The sequence below is a fragment of the Schistocerca americana genome, chromosome 3, assembly GCF_021461395.2.
Source record: "Schistocerca americana isolate TAMUIC-IGC-003095 chromosome 3, iqSchAmer2.1, whole genome shotgun sequence".
NCBI lineage: Eukaryota > Metazoa > Arthropoda > Insecta > Orthoptera > Acrididae > Schistocerca > Schistocerca americana.
The window spans coordinates 37,048,730-37,069,896 of record NC_060121.1 but is presented as its reverse complement, the minus strand read 5'-3'; positions in this window follow the sequence as shown (position 1 = coordinate 37,069,896).

Here is a 21,167-nt window from a genome sequence, read left to right as displayed (position 1 = left end):
TAGTGCTCAGAGCCATTTGAACCATTTGAACCTTCATGGAGGCGGTCGTGTCGGTTGGCTCGGACGCAAAGTGAGGAAAAAGACTGCGCCGCGCCTCAGTTGGCCCGCATATTCTGACGCTTGCAGCGCTGTCTATTCGTCAAATATTCACTGTTTTCTTTTCCCATTGCGTCCGTAATATATTGTTCAAATTTGGCGTCATTCTGAGAAGTGGTTCTCTTTCTACGGCGTTTTGAGACTGGAACTTTAATTATGGACACCTGTATAATTACAAACAACATTTTTCGTGAAAATGACAGTTACATGAGTTAACTAGCTTGTATTGGTGGACTTTATATTTGATTGACGTAGCTAAACGAACTGAACGGAAGAAAACGAAAACAAAAATAATGACTATCGATTACCAGTCTCGTGCGCTTTATCTATTCTATGCTTCACTGAAATGCTCCCAGAAGATGCGCCTTTGTATAAAAATTTGATTCCAGCTGTAACAGAACTCAGGCACCCACACAGCGAGCGAACACTATACAACAGAGCCACACTGCTCGTGAAAAGAGAAAAACTATGTTTTAGAATACGAAACATGGTTGGAAAACTTCGAACTTGATTTTCTAGAAAATTTTGGAGAGTTACATCGAACTACCTCGGGAGAGGTGCACTATGTGATTCATATTATGTGCATTCTGCTGCCACCTACTACCAAGTACTCCATATCAGCGACCTAAGTAGTCATTAGACATCCTGAGAGAGCAGAATTTGACACGTGCAGCACAAAAGCGTACAGGCCGACATCGTCTGTTGATTGACAGAGATCGCCGACAGTTGAAGAGGGTCGTAATGTGTAATAGGCAGACATCTATCCAGACCATCAGACAGCAATTTCAAACTGCATCAGGATCCACTGCAAATACTATGACAGTTAGGTGGGAGGTGAGAAAACTTGGATTTCGTGGTCGAGCGGCTGCTCATAAGCCACGCATCACGCCGGTAAATGCCAAACGACGCCTCTCTTGGTGTAAGGAGCGTAAACATTGGACGATTGAACAGTGGAAAAACGTTGTGTGGAGTGACAGTTCACGGTACATAGTGTGACGATCCGATGGCAGGGTGTGGGTGGGTATTGTGAATGCCCGGTGAACGTCATCTGCCAGCGTGTGTAGTGCCAACAGTAAAATTCGGAGGCGGTGATGTTATGGTGTGTTCGTGTTTCTCATGGAGGGGCTTACACCCCTTGTTGCTGCGCGTGGCACTATCACAGCGCTGGCCTACATTGATGTTTAAAGATCCTTCTTGCTTCCCACTGTTGGAGAACAACTCGGGGATGGCGACTGCATCTTTCAACAGGATCGAGCACCTGTGGCGGGGTTACACGACAATAACATCCATTTAATGGACTGGCCTGCACGGAGTCCTGGCCTGAATCCTACAGAACACCTGTGGTATGTTTTCGAACGCCGACTTCGTGTCAGGCCTCACCGACCGACATCGATACCTCTCCTCAGTGCAGTACTCCGTGAAGTATGGGGTGGCATTCCCCTGATTGAAAATATGCCTGCGAGAGTGGAAGCTGTTATCAAGGTTAAAAGTGGACCAACACCATATTGAATTCCAGCATTACCGATGGAGGACACCACGAATTTGTAAGTCATTTTTGAGGCAGGTGTCCGGATATTTTTGATCACACAGCGTATATTGGAGTTACGAACTTCACGTACAATAAATACGAAGAATCACGAGTGTGCTCCCCCTGTCAGTGATAACGCATCTAGATACTTGGAGATGTACCAGTCTGAACGGCCCCACGTTGTACCGAAGTGTCCTCCAAACTGATGCAAATACGTGATCGAGAAATTATTTACCCCACACTCTGGAAATTTTTTGGGTGCTTAAATAAATTCTGACTGAGGCCATCACACCAGCCAGTGAGGCAGAAAGCAGTCTCGCAGTTCGTTGCTCAGTCCTCCGTGCCATGTTCACAAAACAGTAAAGCAGGAACCGCAGAGTGTGACGTCCGTCGTCAGCGTTGCCACCCGAGGCGGTGCAGAGAAGGGTGGCAAGGGAAGTCGGGCCCTTCTCACAGACCAAGCATCGCAGCAATTGGCTGCTGCGATTTAGGGAAACCACGGAAACTCTGAACATGTGTGGCCGGGTGGGTATCTGTATCGTCGACGTACGGAATCCGAGTCCACTGTTCTGAGTGGTGCCTGGGTCAACTCTGTCGGTCATACGGAGAATAAAGTCGGGAAACTGCCTCAAACTGACCGATGAGACAGATCTAGCCTACAGCCCATGCACGTAGCGTGAAATTGTTAGTATTCTCTCTCAGCAAGCAGCTAGTCCTACAGGAAAAACTAATAGGCTCTTCTGTGTCGTACATTTAATGTAGTTTAATTTTGTACTGGGACACTTTTCGTTGCGTTTTTTGAGTTATTTAAGAAAAAAGTACATTACTGACCTTCAAACGCACCTCATTCGCCACCATACAGGATTTTTAATATGTTGTTCATGGCACTCCCTCCCATCACTGTACAAAAATTTCCGACTGCACGAATTACTGCCCATATTCGACATGTTTTGGGCTTCGTTGACTGGGCTAATACGGCACCGTTTTAGCCGGCTACTTCCTTAACATCATAAGTTTAAATTTTCTCGAGAGAGTGATTAAGGAGAAAGACTTTTGTAAACGTTATGCAAAAACTTATTCCTTGCAAGCAACAAGGCCAATGGAAAGCCGACAAGCAAAACGATCTGATTGTTATTTCCATGCCACTGAAATTCGCAAAACTGTGAGGGGAGATTACACAAACGTCAATTCCACAATTTGTAAGTGCAAGACTAAGATTCATCTACATCTACATCTACATTTATACTCCGCAAGCCACACAACGGTGTGTGGCGGAGGGCACTTTATGTGCCACTGTCATTACCTCCCTTTCCTGTTCCAGTCGCGTATGGTTCGCGGGAAGAACGACTGTCTGAAAGCCTCCGCGCGCTCTCTAATCTCTCTAATTTTACATTCGTGATCTCCTCGGGAGGTATACGTAGGGGGAAGCAATATATTCGATACCTCATCCAGAAACGCACCCTCTCGAAACCTGGCGAGCAAGCTACACCGCGATGCAGAGCGCCTCTCTTGCAGAGTCTGCCACTTGAGTTTATTAAACACCTCCGTAACGCTATCACGATTACCAAATAACCCTGTGACGAAACGCGCCGCTCTTCTTTGGATCTTCTCTATCTCTATCTCCTCCGTCAGACTAAATGTCCTGAAAAGTGTGGAAGGTGGGGGGGGGGCTTTTGGGATATGTTTAAAGGTCACGTTTGTACATTTTTCTTGCATAATTCGAAAACCACGACCTTTCGCAAGAACTATCACATTAAAAAATTAAACTACGTTAAATATCCTTGAAGAAGGTCTGACTCATTGCTCGTCTCAACTACCCCTAAACCACTGTGGTAGGTTGTAACCAGTTGGAAATGTCGTGTGGTTAGGGCCTCCCGTCGGGTAGACCGTTCGCCTGGTTCAGGTCTTTCGATTTGACGCCACTTCGGCGACCTGCGCGTCGATGGGGATGAAATGATGATGATTAGGACAACACAACACCCAGTCCCTGAGCGGAGAAAATTTCCGACCCAGCCGGGAATCGAACCCGGGCCCTTAGGATTGACAGTCTGTCACGCTGACCACTTTTTTTTTTTTTTTGTAATCTCTATTATTGAACAAACGGAGAGTACATATATATATATACACAAAGCAAAAGTTCTTCAAGGTACCAGTTAAACATATATAAATGAGTGTTACGTAAACAAATTATTAGAATAACGTGAAATACAACAAATTAGAACATATCCTGTTTATCTTTTTTTTGTTTTTTTTTGTTTTTGTTTTTGTTGAAAAATTTGTATTGAACAAACTAAAAGTACATATATATTCACTATGCAAGAGTTCTTCAAGGTACCATTGAAAAATATACAAATGACTGTTAGTTAAACAAAAAAAATATTAAAAAAGAAAAACATTAAATACAACAAAATATAACATATTCTGTCTTCTTCCTTTTTCTTAAAAAAAAAATTGTGTTTGTTTTTGGTCGATGCATGAGGACGTGGATAAGGGTGTTGCATCATGTGACAGGTAGGCATGGTACACCCCAACTTTGAGGGGGGTCAAGGAAGACGCTACGGAGATAACCGGCAAAAGTTTGTCGGTAAGATGGTTTTCGGGTGAGGGTGCTATGCGCGGTCACAACTTTGTACCAGAAGTCAAGGACTGTATGCGGACCACTCCGAAAGAGATATTCTAAAGCCTGTCCTCGAAACCAGATTAGGGTATGGTGCTTAGCAAGAGGGTAGTGAAATGTCTGGGGCAACAACAGGAAATCCGGGGTTACCGTCGTTGGCGGGGCACGGAGGTAAAAGCCCACGATTCGTTGGATGAGGAGCCATACGTTTTGTTTCAGGGGGCACGTAAGACGGTGCTCGTCGGTGTCTTCGAGCTGACAGTCAGGGCAGAGTGGGGAGGTGGCCAGTCCTATGCGATAAAGTCGACTATTAGTCGGGAATTTTTCATAGACTAAAACATACCAGAGTGCAGACACAGACGACGGTAAAAAGGGTGCATGCACACATCCCCAAACCGTGCGCCAGGTAATGTCAGGATGCTGTAGCACCATGGGGTCGCAAGGGTTGGACAGCATAAACAAACGATAGTAATCTTTTGTACGGGGAGGACGGGTGACTGGAAGATCGGCCCGAACGTAGCTGAGTTCTATGAAACAATTGGCGACGTAGTACAATAATGGAGAAATAGGTGCCACATTGATCGGTGGATCGAGAGAAGATGGTCGGAGGATATCTAAGAGACTGCGTGTTAAAGACGGGACCGGCCCCTGCCAGTGCCGCAACAGAGTGTGGACAAAGAGTGCAGAAGAGCGTGCCCGCACGTTGATGAGTCCGAGGCCACCTTTTGCAGGAGGCAGTGTTAGAGTGTTGCAGCGGACTTTGAAAAGTGCCCCTGCTGACACGAAATATCCAAAGGCTGATTGGATGCGGCGGCCAAGGAATAACGGCATTGGGAGGATCTGGGCGACGTGTACCAGTTTAGGGGCGACATACATGTTGACATAGGACACACGTTGGAGTTGGTTTAAGTTACGGTGCACTTGACCGCGGACATGGTGCCGAATCGACTGCAAAAGCCGCCGGTAAGCCAGGGCCACTGTGCGGTGTGTGGAGCTCGTAAATTCGATACCCAAGTAACGAAGGGTGGCACTAACTGGGAGTGGGGTCGGCACCATAGGCGGGAGGCCGCGCCCAATGTGCATCATAGTCGATTTACGGACATTAAGAATGCTACCACAAAGACGTCCATACTGGTGGATCCATTGGATGGCGTCATTGAGTTCCGTGGAGGAGCAGGTGAGAAAGAGGAGATCGTCCGCATAAGCCCTACAGTGAAAGGTGTGGTCACGCAAAGTGAGGCCCTGCAGTCTAGAGGTAAGTCCAGTGATGAGGGGCTCAAGTGCAATGGCATATAGTAAAGTAGACATAGGGCATCCTTGACGCACAGAGCGGCGTATAGGAATCGGTCCTACAAGCCTCCCATTGACTTGTACCATCGAGACCGCGGGAAGGAGTAACCGGCGAATGGCATCGACAAAAAGCAATGGGAACCCCATACGTGTCGCCACCATGAGGAGGAATGGGTGTCGAACGCGATCAAAGGCACTCGTGAAATCGACGGATACCAGTGCTGCACGAAGGCGACAAACCGACGCCAGTGCAATGAGGTCACGGCATTCTCCTAGGGCTGTTTGTAAGGTGGCCCCACAACCACGTGCAGTCTGCTCAGGTGAAAGGACCGGAGGTAAGACGGTGCGTATGCGCGCTGCTAAGAGGCGTGCATAGATTATATAGTCTGCATTCAGTAGTGTAAGGGGGCGATATGCAGAGACATGAGACCCTCCCTTCGGTGTAGGCACAGGTAGAAGAATGCCAGTGACGAATTCAGGTGGAATTGGGAAGGACGGAGTAAAGAGTTCCTGAATCATTTCCGTCCAGCGAGGAAGCATTAACGTGGTGAACGCCCGGTAAAACTCCACTGGGAGACCATCTGGTCCGGGCGATTTGTTCTTGGTCCCTTTGTTGATCGCATCTACCACCTCTTCGGCGGTGATTGCAGACATCATGGACGTTGACTCCGCTACGGTGAGGGTCCGATCATGGGAAGGACGGAGATCATCAGGAATGGGCGTCGCCATCGGTTCATCATCATAAAATTGGCGATAATGTTCAGCAAAGGCGGACACGACCGCCGCCTGCGTTGTGTGGTGAACACCATCGGAGGTCGTGATGTTGGGGACGAAAAGCCGACGTCGACGACTATGGTCGGATGCGGCATGGATTGTGGATGGGGTTTCGTCGTGGAGGAGGTCTTGTCGTCGGGAACGCACCACGACACCATGCAGTCGTGCACGTTGGAGAGAGAGGAGACGAGCTTTAGTACGTTGTCGTTCCCTATGGGTGTCAGGTGATGGAGGGAGCGCCTCGAGCTCACGGAGGACGGCGTAGTGAAAATTTGTGGTGTCTCGATGCCATGCCGCTGCTTCCTTGCCACATTGTATGAAGGCCTTTCTGATTGCAGGTTTGGCACATTTGAGCCACCAATGGAATGTGAATGTGTACTGCGGAAGGCGTGTTTCGCAAGACGCCCATGTAGTGGCAATACATTGTCGGCAGTGCGGATCATTAAGGAGGGAGGTATTAAGCTTCCAGTAACCTCTGCTGCGCCACACTGACTGAGGTGGCAGAGCCAGGGAGCAAATGACGGCGCAGTGGTCCGAAAATGCAAAGGGATATCGTGCAGCTTGGGCGACTTCATTGCCAAGGTGGGCAGAGACATAAAACCGGTTCAGTCTGCTCGCAGAATGTGCTGTATAATGGGTAAAACCAGGGGTGTTGCCATGAATTTTCTCCCAAACGTCCACTAGATGAAAATTGTCGATTAAGGTGAGCAGCGCCGGGCATGGCGAATAACCGGGCATTTGGTCCTGCGGATGGAGGACACAGTTGAAATCGCCTCGCATGATAAGTCCATCATAGCGTCCAGAAAACAGGGGCGCCACGTCATGTCCGAAGAAAGTGGACCTCTGCCGACGGTTCGTGGAGCCACACGGAGCGTAGATATTGATGATGCGCGTGTCGAAGATGGTAACAGCCATGCCTCTTCCACAGGGAAGGATTGTCGTGTCCTTGAGTGGGATTCCTTCGCGTATGTAGAAAGCCACTCCTCGTCCTGATTGATTACATGTGGACGTGTATGAGTCGTAGCCGTAGACTGGTGGTAGTGTGGCAACGCGTACTTCCTGAAGAAGGGCGACGTCGACGTCAGAGGCCCGAAGCATGTCACATAGGACTTGCAGCTTGGGTGCAGTGCCGATCATGTTGATGTTCAGTGTGGCAAACCGGTACGTTTGTTTCAGTGGTGGTGGACGCGCATCTACCATCACCGAGGGAAGTAAGAGGAGGGCACCGACAGGAAGTCCCGTCCCATCAGCTGCAGTGGCTCGCTTTTGATGTTAACAGGCAGCCTTGTCCGGCGGAGGCAACTCATCCGGACGAGGGGGCGTATCTTCCTCAGTGTCGTCGGCCCATGCTCCTGTGCCGTGGGTCTGTCCAATGTCCATGGGAATTGCGTCGTGATGAGAGAGATCTGGAGTTGTCGGCGGGGAGACAGGCATCTCAACCGGCGCACCGATCGTTACATTGTGCGTGGCGACCTCCATAGTGGTCCCGTCCTGCGAAACGTCTTGTTCATCGCGAAAGTTGTCCGCCGACCTCTGTGTGGAAATGTCGGCTGGTTGGGTGTCGTCTCCGTCGTCGCGGGTGGCGACGCTTTGAGAGCCCGTGGGTGAACGGCGACGGCGTTTGCGCCTACGTGGCGAGCGTTGTTTGCGCACGTGTTCCTCAGTGTCGGACGACGGCAAGGAGGAGCGTCGACCTGGCTCGAAGGCGTCGGTGGGTACAATGAAATTGTCAAACAGGTGCTGTGAAGAAGTACTGTTCTCCTCAGCGTCCGGTGCGGGAGCCTGTTCGCCGGCAAGGTTGTCAGGTGGGACGTCCGCACCGTCCGTTGGTGACTGGGACGGTGGGAGGTGCCGATCGGAAGGACCGGGCGACGGACTGGACGAAACTGTAGACGTGGCAAGAGCCGCTGCGTAAGTGACCGGTAGGGCGGTCATCGTGGGTGTGACGGACGCTTCCGACAGCGGGAGCTGCGCGACACGTCGTTGAATGCATTCAGACCGTAGGTGACCTTCTTTCCGGAACAGGTCCGAGGTTGGCCGTCGTACATTATAATGGCACGGCAGCCTCCGATACGTAGATAGGAAGGCACGTGTTTCTGCAACTCGATGAGGACCTGTCTGACACCGTTTAAAACTGGATAGGTCTGAAATTGGACCCATCGTTCGGCAACATGTTCCAGAACGTTGCCATAGGGACGGAGCGCCTCGATGACGACGTCTGCAGGCAGTTCGAACGGCAGTTCGAAGATCCTTATCGTCCGTGTGCCGAGGCCTGCGTGATCGACGGTAACGGGGCCGACGTTGCCGTCAGAATGACAGAAGCGCAGTCCACGTTTTGCCTCTTGAAGCACCTTGTCGCACGCCGCATCGTTGATCATTTTGACGTAGACAGTACTGCTAACTATGGACAAGTGGATACCAATTAGATCCGTTGGTGGTATTTTAACTTCATCGCGTATAAATCGTTCTACCTCCAGGGCCTTGGGTCGGGCGAAGTCGGAACAAAAGTTGAAACGTAATGTCTTATTCCGATAGTTGTGCGCCATGGTGGTCTAGAAGGAAAACGGCACTTACAGCGGCCGAAGTAAACACAAACACACCGTGCGCGCCTCGCCCGCAGCGCTCTGGCGCGTGACCGCCTCGCAGCACTGCCGGAGGCAGACTGGCCACTCAGCTACCGGGGCGGTCTGTAACCAGTTATTGTTTACAGTGTGTATACATAACATCAAATACTGCAGAAATCGCTTCTTTTAAATTAGTACGATAGCGCCAGAATATTTCATAAAGCGCGAAGATAAACAAGAAAAGAACATCAGCATACAGAACGATGCGAACAAATTACGTTCAACTTCACAACTCCGTGCCTCAACCCATTTCAGCACATTTTCTTTCTTTCTTCATTTTTTGCTCTTTTATTGTCCTGAAATACAATGGATTACAACGTACTACAAATTTTGGTTCATAGCTTAACTACAATGAACACATATTTGGGTGAATTAGTCTTACGGCTACGTCTTTGATCTTACGAACACCTGATATGTCTCTATCTGGTATTTAAATACAACGTATTGTACCAAAAACCGTGAATCTTTGAAGAATGTTCAATTCGTCTTGTCTTGAAACGGTACACCTTCATAACACACTGTTTAAAATACGAAAACAGCCAAGTATCAAAGTTCTTTAACCACCGAAATGGTGTTTCCCGTCATTTTATTTCAACAAATCGCAACGAATTGACGCCTTTTAGAGAGATCCTCAATGTTCAGGTACTTTGAAACAGCATATACTGATAAGACGTAAGTTATAATATATATTCCACTAAATATTGGCTTCGACTGATAACAATTTAATCCAATATGGCGTCTCTCATATTGTGCTTGTGACGTAGAAAGCGATCTTGCGTCTCACTGACGACGTTCCTATCCACGAAGCAAACATCTGTGTTGTCTTATTCCGTTTTCCACGCTGTGAAATACTGTGAAACGTGAAGCCCGGCGTTGTGCCGTCACGAAACTCTGTCGCCCCCTGGCGCACGGACGCTGCCACGCCCCGGCTGCGCGACGGGGGCGGAAGAAAGCCGCGGTTCTGCACCGCCGCTGCCCCCCACCGCGGGCGTCTTTGCCGGTTCCAGGTACGACCAGCGCCGACTGCCATTGTTCAGGTTTCACCCTCCATTGCCTGTGCTGAACTGGAGCCGAGCGGTCGAATTGGCTGGATTTACTACCGGTTTCTTCTAAGATTCAGCGCCCTGTGGCGCTCTGTCTCCTGCTTAACTACCCCTGTGTTTAGAAAATGGCTTTACTTTTACTTTTGGTTTATGGGGGCGTTTTATCCCCCGATATGTACTGGGAGTGGCGGTTTTGTTTTAGATGATGGTGGTTGATGCAGTGAGTTTTAGGTCGCGCAGGTTAGTTTAGCTCGTGGCCGCAGATTATATGTGCCTGTGGCGCCAACGTGGTGGTGGGGGAGAAGCTTCTCCGTGGTCATTTTCGGTGCGGCTCTCTTGCTACCTGCGACGGTCCTTGGCCACAGCACAGGAAGACAGGATCCTTTTACCTTGAGGCTTTCTTCTTTTTTTGTTGAAGCTATTCTCGTGTTTGTGTATTTCTATAGCTTCTGTGAACAAGCGGGTGTGATTGCTCTTCTCTACAGCCATAACTTCCATGTACGTGAATTTTACTGCGTGCCACAGCCCATTTCTCCATCTGCCCCAACCTGCAATATGCTTGTATTCTGTGATCCTTGTTTTGATTGATGGTCCAGTCATTCCAACATAAACATTTCCGCATGTGCACGGCATGCGGTACATTCCCGATATGGAAAGTGAGTCCATTTCCCTTCTCCCGATCTGAGACACTCTTTATCTTCTTTGTCGGTTTTTAAATAGTCTTTACGTCGTGTCTGCGCAATATACGGCCGATTCTGTCCGTCACTGTGGGAATTTAGGACAGGAAGACCGTACCTGACATTGCTTTTTCTGATTTGTCACTTCGCTGAGTGTTTGGTTCTCTTGTAGTTCTGATAAAAAAATGGTTCAAATGGCTCTGAGCACTATGGGACTTAACATCTGTGGTCATCAGTCCCCTAGAACTTAGAACTACTTAAACCTAAGGACATCACACACATCCATGCCCGAGGCAGGATTCGAACCTGCGACCGTAGCAGTCGCGCGGTTGTGGACTGAGCGCCTAGAACCGCTAGACCGCAGCGGCCGGCTGTGTAGTTCTAATATAACGTGTGGAATATCCATTGGTGCTCAGAACACTTTCCAGGTGTTGCATTTCGCATCTGAGATTCTGCGGCTCACATATTCGTCTCGCTCGAGTCGCGAGCGTATTAATCGTGCCTGTTTCCTATTTCGGGTGGTGGTCTAATAGTTTGTGGAGGTGTCGGTTTTCGATACACGCTGTGTCGCTTATTTTCAGATCAGAAAAAGGATTGATTAGAGCCGGCCGCGGTGGTCTCGCGGTTCTAGGAGCGCAGTCCGGAACCGTGCGACTGCTACGGTCGCAGGTTCGAATCCTGCCTCGGGCATGGGTGTGTGTGATGTCCTTAGGTTAGTTAGGTTTAAGTAGTTCTAAGTTCTAGGGGACTGATGACCACAGCAGTTGAGTCCCATAGCGCTCAGAGCCATTTGAACCTTTTTTTTGATTGATTAGAAATACACAAACACGAGAATAGCTTCAACCAAAATGATCCTCAAGGTAACTGGATCCTGGCTTCCCGTGCTGCAGCGAACGACCGTCACAGGTAGCAAGAGGGCAACCGCACCGAAAATGACCGCGGAGAAGCTCTCGGACGCCAGCGCGCCACTAACATTAGTCTGCGGCCTCTAGCTTTGCTCCAGCCCACCACCAGCAGTGTAGGGTGACATTTTGGCGATGCCAACCACTCGTGCTGGCGAAATGTCAGAAACATTATCAGACTAACGTCTGCTTCTCAAGTTGTAATTAGTTTAACCTTGCGTTTGCGACCGCTACGAAAACTCTAAATACATTAAAAAATATATATATGTTAATGCGGATGAGCATGAAGAACAAACTTGTAATGTTCGGATACAGATACCAGTGGCCTGTTCGAAACATTCAAGTCGTTTACATATCGGCTTAACGTTGCAAATCGATATCAAATGGAACGAGCATGTGACTACTGTGATACGGAAAGCGAGTGATCGACTTCGGTGTATTGGGATAATTTTAGGAAAGAGTGGTTCGACCGCATATAGAGCTCTGGTGCTATTCGCTCTTGAGTAGTGCTCGTATGTTTGGGATCCGTACCAGGCCGGATGAAGGAACACATGAAGCAATTCAGAAGCGGGCTGCTAGATTTGTTACCGGTAGGTCTGAAAAACACGTGTTACTGATAAGCTGCGCGAACTCAAATGCGAATCCCTGGAGGGAAGGCGACTTTCTTTTCGAAAATCACTGCTGAGAGATCCGGAATTTGAAGCGGACTGCCAAATGATTATACTGCCGCTAACATACATTGCGCCTAAGATCAACGAAGATAAGATACAAGAAATTAGGGCTCATACGGAGGAATGCAGACGGTCGTTTTTCCCTCGCTCTGTTTGCGAGTGTAACAGGAAAGGTTCAAAAATGGTTCAAATGGCTCTGAGCACTATGAAACTCAACATCTGAGGTCATCAGTCCCCTAGAACTTAGAACTACAGTAGCAGTCGCGCGGTTCCGGACTGAAGCGCCTAGAACCGCTCGGCCAGCGCGGCCGGGCAACAGGAAAGGAAATGACTAGCAGTGGTACAGGGTACCCTCTGCCACGCACCGTGCGGTGGTTTGCGGAGTGTCTGTGTAGACGTCGGAGGCGGTAGCTAGGTGAGTGCAGCAGATTTCTGGACTGCTCACCCGGCGCTGGCTGCTGGCTCCTGGCTCCTGGCGTCTCGGACTCAGTGCGGGGTCCACAGCTTTTCCGGGACTCTTCCCCCTGGACCAAAAAAACCTACGACTGTTTCTGCTGTCGGTTTTTGCAAAGTTCGACATCAACTGATAGTTCTGTTTGGTACGGATACTACACTCTTGCGCAGTTTTCTGGCTTGGCTCGCAGTGTTTGTAGACCGACTACATTTCCCAGTACCCTATCAATACTAAGACAATAGTGTTTGTTGTGAGCTAACAAAGTAACCTCAGGTGTGAGAATTGCAGGTGACGATTTTGCAGAGGGACATCTTGAAGTCGGTTTTGGACGAAAAGCTATTCGTAACCAGAGGCATACATCCCATTACACTTGCTTCGTGCTAGATAATATTATGTGTAACTATTTTTGGCGATTAGTTCCTCTGTTTCGCAAAACTTACCGTTATGTTTTCGGTGAAGTAGCAGGACGAGAATCTGCAATTGGCAGACTTAGTGCATGAACTAGGTTTTCATACAACCGACGAAGTACTACCGTATAAGCATGTGCCCCGAGCAGACCCACGATTCGCTATTCCGCAGAAATTGCATTAATAAGTTTGGGTGGAACCTTCATATGTTTATCTACTTCTGGTACTACAGAATTTAAAATAAACTATAATAAATGGTTCAAATGGCTCTGAGCACTATGGAACTCAACTGCTGAGGTCATTAGTCCCCTAGAACTTAGAACTAGTTAAACCTAAATAACCTAAGGACATCACAAATATCCATGCCCGAGGCAGGATTCGAACCAGCGACCGTAGCGGTCTAAACTATAATACTTACTGCAACATTCTTAATTGTGTATAAAGTGGCACTGGATAATTTTTGAACTATAATTACCTGACATTGTAAGTGTTGCAGGAGGCTGTCTTTAAATGTATTGTTGTAGTCGTCTTTAGTAAAACTTTTTATCTGCCGAGATCGCAGTGATGGATACATCGTTTACTAGTTTCGCTCATCTTCAGATCTGAAAGTACAGACTGCTACAGACCAATAATCATAATGCAAAGAATCGACGAAATTAGTGATTTCGTAATAGTTGTGAGAGTATATACCACATCTTAAAAAAGCAGCGTCTACATCGACTAATGAAGCAACACACTTTGCCACAGTCGCGTTCGCAGCTCCAAATTGAAAGATAAATTCTAATAACATTTAGGGAAATGATCCACAGTCGTCGGTAAAAAGTTACGAGCTAAAGAGTTTTTGAGAGATGTCTTATTCGAAACAATATTTTTAGACTTAATTTTTCACCAGTGACTTTCGATTATTCCCATAAATTTCATTGGACTTTATCTTCTAATTTGGAGCTGTAAACGCGATCGTGGCAAAGTGTGTTGCTTCATTAGTCGATGTAGACGCTGCTCTCTATCATATGATATATATTCTTACAACTATTATGAAATCATTAATTTCGTCTACTCTTTGTATTACGAATACCGGTCTGTAGACGCCTGTATACTTTCAGGTTTGAAGATGACTACGTAACTGGACGAAAATACTCGTAATAATTGATGTGTCCGTCGCTGCGATCTCGGCAGGTAAAAGGTTTTCCTAGAGAAGGCTGCAGCAACTGTTGTCGGAACAAGTGCCTGCGATGCGGACGTCCCACAACCGAGCGTCGCCCTCCGCAGCTGCCGCTCGCCAGTAAGCAGATCTCTGCCGCGGGCCCCCAGCTGTGGGCTGGATATGCTCGAGCAGCGTGGCCGGCCGGCAGCTATTCCTGGCGGCGTAAACACCCGCCGCCTCGCACTACCCCCGTCCCCGCTAGGCCGGTGATTACCGGGGCGCCGTCTGGGAAGGCGGCCGCCTGCACTGCCGACTGCCACACCTGCAGCCCGGAGAAGACCCGCCAGCCTCCTGCCTTCCTCTCCACGGACGGGGTATCGCAATCATACCGTCGGAAGACTCTACGGCGCTCGACGGAACACGTCGTCTCTCACCCTCTGCAGTTCCCTGGGCACTTACGTGATTCTTTCGGGCTGACTGATCAAACCCGCGACCATTCGTTAACTCTACTACGAATGTCTCCCACCTCTTGCGTTAACACTCGGACGCCCAGACTTTGTCTGCACTCTCGAACGCCCAGGGGAGTCAGTTTGACCCCTATCATTTAAAAAAGTTTTCTGAATTATTTCGAAAGTTTAAGCATTTATTATATTTTAATGTTTATACGATTTATATCCATTTCAGATACAGAGTTGTGAACAAAAAAGAACAGACACAAGTTGTATTATTTATTGACAAATACAAAAATTTCACTGAACCTGGTAACACCCAAACAAGTGTAAGCACATGACAGGCTTTTCTCGGTTCTAAATTCATAAAAAATTGTACTTTTCATGCGTACAGAAATTTCTGCTACTTCATTGTTTTACACAATTGACACATCTGCATTCAGTTTCCCTTGTACATTTTCCACAAACCATCATCGTACAAATACTGCACTTGGAAATAGTTTTATTACATTTGCAAACTTCGAGAACTTGACATTTACGGCGCTTCTGTGGCATTTCGTCTTCACCTCTCATTTTCCTTCTTTTCATACATGTCTGTGGTCATATGAGGAAACCTACTCTTCACATACTCAGAGCGTAGTTCATCTGCAAGCTGCTGAATAAAATATTTTCTTTTGATCTTCTTCCCAGTAACAGCCCTAAATACTACATAAACTTTTATTCCTGCTAGGTCAAGGACATTGTACAAGGAGCGCACTGGCCATCTTCTTTTAGAAGCCTTGACTGAATACTGCCTCGCCATTTTGTCTACTATGACAACCCTAAATTTTGTTTTGTTGTAATAACATGCAGTTTGTGGAGTTTTCTTCTCATTTTTATTTATGGTAACACTATGATGACGGGAAGACATTACTAGCACCTTTTTTGCTTTCTTTCCTTCATAGACTGAGAAGTAAATACCATGTTTTAAAACTTTTGTGGAATACGGAGGTCTCTTCAAGGACTTCAGAGCTCTGTTTACTGTTTCTACAATGGAAGTTGATTTGTCTTTCAATTTTTTGTCTACTTTAAGTGAAGTGAAGTAATTGTCTGTAGTGACATTTCTTCCTTTGCCCAGAAATGATTCCATAAGACGCTTCGCTACATAATCTGGAACCCTTTCGCCCTGGGATTGTGCAATATCCTCACCAAGATAAGGGAAACCAACATCTACAGCTAACCAGTGTTTTTTTTCTCCAGGCTTATCAGGCTTTGAAGCCATGACCTGTGTGAACTGCCACCTAGTTTTACTTAGGAAGAACTGCTCCTCTATTTTTATGTCGCTTCCGGGTTTGTAACATTGTACAGTTTCTATGAATTTGCTACAGACAGCAGAAACCAATGTAAACTCGTCATTATGTAACCGTACAGAGCATGTAGCCTTCTCGTCGAACCTCAGGAATCTCATAATCTCACAGAATCTATTTCTGCTCATGGCAGGCCCCAGGAATCTGACCATAAGCTGTGAAGGTCTCTACTTCGGCAACCACTCACACCACGAGCATAAATAATTGCATTAAATGCTTCTAGTTCTTCAGTGGTAATTGATTAGCTGTCATTTCCTAGTACTCTGCGTGCCTCTGTTGTGGTAAATTCCAATATATGTTTGATTATATATTTTCTACGAAGAAGTGCCAAGCACATGATACAAGTTCATCACTTATATTTCTTATCGCATGTGGTGTAGGCCTAGGACATTCTCACAGAATATTCTGATTAGGAAGACGCCCACTTTATGAATTAGGCACTGTTCCTATCCAGACTGTTCCATCAGGAGCAACTTCTTTATGCCTTTCATCAGATGATGAAGAAGCAGTCACTTGTTATGCTCAGAGGATCAGGATTATCACCTCTTCTGTTATATGATCCTTCTCGATCTATAGAGCACGAATAATAGAACAAATGTAAGAAAGCCACCATAAAATCTAAGTGAAGTGCATTAACATTATATGTAGATAAGATTATGATGATTATAAATTAGCAGCAATAATAATAACAATACACTTACTAGATACATTATCTGTATCCGAAGAATCAGAATCATTAGCATTAGATGATTCATATTGTCAATGTCTACGGTAAAAACTCCTCCTCTGAATTGTCAGAAAAAGTTCGCCACCGTCTGAATCACACTCCATGACTCTTTGTACCTCCGCAAGATCTCTCCATCTCGTAAATATTCTTTCCGATTCATCTTCAGCTCACAGTCACCTTTGAAAGACTGATTCTTACAAGGGAATGACGAACAATGGTGGATCGAGTCCACTGTTGCCATTTCATACGGCAATAATATGAACGAACGTAAATTACTGCGCTACAGGGTAAAGTAGCCGAGGCTTCAGAATGCATGAGATAAATGTATGGCATAACAACAAACAAAATTATAGCTTTTTTGTAAAGGGCTCAGTATGACCCCACGGGACGTTAAGGGTAAATAAAACTAGAAAAACAAGATAATCAATTAGGCAAAATGCACTGTTTTTTAATATGAGGAAAGTACATGCCAAATAAATAAATCTCACGAGAGTAAATGTCTCTTGAATAACATGTCTAGCACTTAAAAGCCGAAAAGGGTCATTTTGACCCCTCTGGCCGTTCGAGTGGTAATCCTACTGCAAGAGGAAAGTACTCGACAACTGGAGCAACGACGGTCTCGTCTGGAACAAGTCGCCACCGGAGATTTACAGGTATGTTCAGCTGACCGACGAGTTAACACTGGCCACACGTTCTGCGGTTACAGCGCAACTGTCGAATGTTGGGGCTGGGAGTAGTTTGAAATGTGAAGTCGTAAGCACGGAGACTACCGACTTGTGGCGACAGCTATCGAGCAACATTCGGGACAAAGGGACACTGCTTCGGGGACAGACGGCATCACCCGTTCTTTATATTAAATCTTGTGGCTTTACTGATTCGATTATAAGAAATTACACTTAACGAGGAAAAATCGGAGCACCAAGAAGGAATTGCGCGATACAAACGAAAGTTGGTAGGCGTGTTTCTACGTCTGAATGATGACGTCTATTCAGATTTGACTTCAGCTGCATAAACCTGGCGCTAGTGGCACCACTATGAGGATCCAAATCAGGTTTGTTTTAAATGCGCGATGTAACGGTCCTAAACGTTACTTACCTTTGAGATTGGACGTGCTGAGTTGATGTTAGTCCAAGAACGCTTTTAAGGCGTTAAGGCGCCATTAGAAGCAGCACCACAGTGATACACCGAACGCCTAAAAATCGGTTACCCCGGCAGCTCTGAGCCAGATGCCCGGCAGCGTGTATTCCACTGACCCCAAACAATCACTATTTGTAACTTCAGTGGTGTCAAGCGAGAGATCGTTGCAGGTCAGGTTGGAGGTCGGTTGTGTTTTCTGATGAAAGCTGGTTCCGCTTCGGTGCCAGTGATGGCCGTGTGGTGCGTAGAAGTAGGCCAGCCGAGGGCCTGCAGCCAACCTGTGTGCACTCTAGGCGCACTCGGCCTACACCTTGAGGTATGGTCTGGGATGCGATTCACATGGCTGCAGGAGCAGCCCCCTGGTTATTCCACGAACCCTAACTGCAGATTTGTGAGTCAGTCTGGTGATGCGACGGGATTTGCTGCCATTCATGTACAGCATCCCTGGGAGTGTTTTCCAGCAGGACTCCACTCGCAACCACACATGCTCTTCTACAGAGTGTCCACATGTCGCCTTTGCCTTTGTCTCCTGTTGAGCAGATACGGGACATCATCGGACGAAAACTCAAGTCATCCACAAACAGCATTGACTGCCCCTGTAGAGTGACCAAGAACAACAGGCACACAACTCCATCCCACAGGCACCTGTACAACATAATGCATGCACATTGACGTGTTTGCATTCAACATTCTGGCGGTTACACCGGAAATGAATGTACCACCATTTCACATTTGCAATGGCTAATCTCGCGCTTAAATTAACCTGTGATCTGGCAATGTTAATCACTTAAACACTTTAACCTAGACAAATGTCATCCCGAAATTTCAATACTCAACATTAATTATTTTTTGATGTTGCGAGTTTTTCCCTTCAATTGTTGTTGTTGAGCTCTTCAGTCCTGAGACTGGTTTGATGCAGCTCTCCATGCTACCCTATCCTCTGCAAGCTTCTTCATCTCCCAGTACTTCCTGCAACCCACATTCTTCTGAATCTGCTTACTGTATTCATCTCTTGGTCTCCCTCTACGATTTTTACCCTCCACGCTGCCCTCCAATGCTAAATTTGTGATCCCTTGATGCCTCAGAGCATGTCCTACCAACCGGTCCTTTCTTCTTGTCAAGTTGTGCCACAAACTCCTCTTCTCCCCAATTCTATTCAATACTACATCATTAGTGACGTGATCTACCCATCCAATCTTCAGCATTCTTCTGTAGCACCACATTTCGAAAGCTTCTATTCTCTTCTTGTCCACACTATTTATCGTCCATGTTTCACTTCCATACATGGTTACACTCCACACAAATACTTTCAGAAACGACTTCCTGACACTTAAATCTATACTGGATGTTAAAAAATTCCTCTTCTTTAGAAACACTTTCCTTGCCATTGCCAGTCTACATTTTATATCCCCTCTACTTCGACCATCATCAGTTATTTTGCTCCCCAAATAGCAAAACTCCTTTACTACTTTAAGTGTCTCATTTCCTAATCTAATTCCCTCTGCATCACCCTACTTAATTCGACCACATTCCATTATCCTCGTTTTGCTTTTGTTGATGTTCATCTTATATCCTCCTTTCAAGACACTGTCCATTCCGTTCAACTGCTCTTCCAAGTCCTTTGCTGTCTCTGATAGATTTACAATGTAATCGGCGAACCTCTAAGTTTTTATTTCTTCTCCATGGATTTTAATACCTAATCCGAATTTTTATTTTGTTTCCTTTACTGCTTGCTCAATATACAGATTGAATAACATCGGGGAGAGGCTACAACTCTGTCTCACTCCCTTCCCAGCCACTGCTTCCCATTCATGCCCCTCGACTCTTATAACTGCCATCTGGTTTCTGTACAAATTGTAAATAGCCCTTCGCTCCCTGTATTTTACCCCTGCCATCTTTAGAATTTGAAAAAGAGTATTCCAATCAACATTGTCAAAAGCTTTCTCTAAAACTACAAATGCTACAAACGTAGGTTTGCCTTTCCTTAATCTTTCTTCTAAGATAAGTCGTAGGGTCGGTATTGCCTCACGTGTTCCAACATTTCTACGGAGTCTAAACTGATCTTCCCCGAGGTCGGTTTCTACCAGCTTCTCCATTCGTCTGTAATGAATTCGCGTTAGTACTTTGCAGCTGTGACTTATTAAACTGATAGTTCGGTAATTTTCACATTTGTCAACACCTGCTTTCTTTGGGATTGGAATTATTATATTCTTCTTGAAGTCTGAGGGTTTTTCGCCTGTCTCATACACCTTGCTCACCAGATGGTAGAGTTTTGCAGGACTGGCTCTCCCACGGCCGTCAGTAGTTCTAATGGAATGTTGTCTACTCCCGGGGCCTTGTTTCGACTCAGATCTTTCAGTGCTCTGCCAAACGTTTCACGCAGTATCGTATCTCCCATTTCATCTTCATCTACATCCTTTTCATTTCCATAATATTGTCCTGAAGGACATCGCCCTGGTATAGACCGTCTATATACTCCTTCCACCTTTCTGCTTTCCCTTCTTTGCTTGGAACTGGGTTTCCATCTGAGCTCTTGATGTTCATACAAGTGGTTCTCTTTTCTCCAAAGGTCTCTTTAATTTTCCTGTAGGCAGTATCTATCTTACCCCTAGTGAGATAAGCCTCTACATCCTTACATTTGTCCTCTAGCCATCGCTGCTTAGCCATTTTCCACTTCCTGTCGATCTCATTTTTGAGACGTCTGTATTCCTTTTTGCCTGCTTCATTTATTGCATTTTTATATTTTCTCCTTTCATCAATTAAGTTCAATATTTCTTCTGTTACCCAAGGATTTCTACTAGCCCTCGTCTTTTTACCAACTTGATCCTCTGCTGTCTTCACTACTTCATCCCTCAGAGCTATCCATTCTTCTTCTACTGCATTTCTTTCCCCCATTCCTGTCATTTGTTCCCTTATGCTCTCCCTGAAACTCTGTACAACCTCTGGTTTAGTCAGTTTATCCAGGTCCCATCTCCTTAAATTCCCACCTTTTTTGCAGTTTCTTCAGTTTTAATCTACAGTTCATAACCAATAGATTGTGGTCAGAGTCCACATCTGCCCCTGGAAATGTCTTACAATTTAAAACCTGGTTCCTAAATCTCTGTCTTACCATTATACCTGTCTTACCATTATACCTGTCTTACCCGATACCTTCTAGTATCTCCAGGATTATTCCATGTGTACAACCTTCTTTCATGATTCTTGAACCAAGTGTTAGCTATGATTAAGTTATGCTCTGTGCAAAACTCTACCAGACGGTTTCCTCTTTCATTTCTTAGCCC